General features: G+C 60.5%; 1 protein-coding gene across 1 annotated transcript in view; it reads right to left on the bottom strand.

The window, feature by feature from the left end:
• Nucleotides 1–350, bottom strand: part of RBSN (rabenosyn, RAB effector) — a 14,940-nt gene extending 14,590 nt beyond the window's left edge. The window contains exon 1 of the mRNA XM_027905879.1: nucleotides 333–350. The gene's annotated coding sequence lies outside the window, so the exon portion shown is untranslated. The remainder of the gene's footprint in view (nucleotides 1–332) is intronic.
• Between the last annotated feature and the right edge of the window lie 1,200 nt (nucleotides 351–1,550).

The following is a 1,550-nucleotide window of genomic DNA, read 5'->3' as shown; positions in this document are numbered from 1 at the left end:
GGGCTGGGCCGGGCTGGGGCGGGGCTGGGCCGGGCACGGTCCCCCAGGGCGGTCCCGCTGCGCTCGCGCGCAGGCGCGGCCTCGCGCAGGGAGCGGCCGCGAGCTCTGCCGGGGGCGGGGCAGGAGCCCGCGACTGCGCGAGCGCAGGGCGAGGGGCGGGGCTTAGTGCGCACCGCCCGCCGGGGGAGAGGCCGCTGAGGGGCCGTCCCCCCCGGCCGAGGAGCCGCGGCCCGGGACGGCCGAGGACGGCCGGGGAAAGCTCGGTGCTGGGCCCGGGCCCACCTCACCTCACCTCACCTCACTTCACCTCACCTCACCTCACCTCACCTCACCTCAGCGCCCGGGCGTCAGGTGAGCGTGTCCGTTCCGGCTGCCGGGAGCGGCGGAGTGCGCCGGAGGGCGGGGCGAGCGCCGACACATCGATGGGAGGAAAGGGCGGAGACAAGGAGGGCTCGTCCGGCCCCGGGGCGGGCTGCCGAGCGCAGAGCTACTGATGGAGCCCCGGGCAGGGGTGGCACTGCGGCGGGGACAGAACCCCCTTCGGGGCGGGGACATGGGCCCCGCTCCAGTCCCCGCTGCTCCAGGCCCGCTCGCATAACACCAGCTGCCGGTGGGTCTGTGCTCAGGGCTTCATCGCTGCGCTCGCTGAAAAGAATCAGCGTTGCCAGCATCAACGGCATTCCGTTTTCCACCCTGCCGAGTTATCTTAAAGGAAGTGTCCCAAAACTGCAGCAGGTGATGTGCTCTCAGTCACAGGTGGAATAGAAGAATCTACTTGCCCCCTGACAAATAGTTGTGGAAATCAGCGGCAGAGGCTTCCCAGTATCCCCCTACTGATGCCAGTTTTTGTCTAGTCTCAACTGGCAACAGTCCCTACTCTCCCACTCTCCCGGTTGTACGGAGGTGACAATAGGAGTATGGAACCACACTTCGGGTTAGAATTACAAGCTCCCGGAGGCAAACATTTTCTTACATGACAATGCTATTTACACTTGAGTCCTGCCCATTAAAGGTGGGTTTTCACTGATCACGTCCTGCTCTTTTACCTTCAAAGTTAAATCCTTTAAAACATTTTCAACAGAGATTGTGGTGGGGTCGGGAGGAAGAGAGCAGGAACCAGTCTGAGGCTCACTGCCTTAGAGGATTCACCTGGTGTGGTGGTGGTCTTCTTTGGATTTGCTGGAGGTTGGCAGTTTCCTAGCGCTGAGCCATACCTATGCTTCGGGAAAGTTCAGGGTACCACCTCTCCCTTTGTTGTTACCTTGCCCCTTTTGTCCAGACCTTCGTTGAGACAGGAAATTATATATAACTGAGCAGTGAAAGAACACCACAGCAATACACGTGTCTCTAGAATAGCTGCCAGATCTCTAAAGTTGCAGAGCTTGTGGGGAGGTTTCTGTCGGCATTTCAGTTTTCTGTTTCCTGTTTCATGTGCGTGATTTGTCATTGGGAGTGTGCAGCGAAGGGCCAGTAAAAGGGGTAGATGAGGGCTGGGAGACGTGCCTGTCACTAGATGGCATAGCAAGGCCGTCTGAGAGCTGCCGAGAGCC

This window comes from Empidonax traillii, unplaced genomic scaffold, assembly GCF_003031625.1.
Source record: "Empidonax traillii isolate 1590-97213 ecotype Southwest subspecies unplaced genomic scaffold, ASM303162v1 scaffold1216:size234177, whole genome shotgun sequence".
Taxonomy (NCBI): Eukaryota; Metazoa; Chordata; class Aves; order Passeriformes; family Tyrannidae; genus Empidonax; species Empidonax traillii.
Note: the sequence above shows the minus strand (reverse complement) of the source record. Positions and strands in the feature narration are given on the sequence as shown.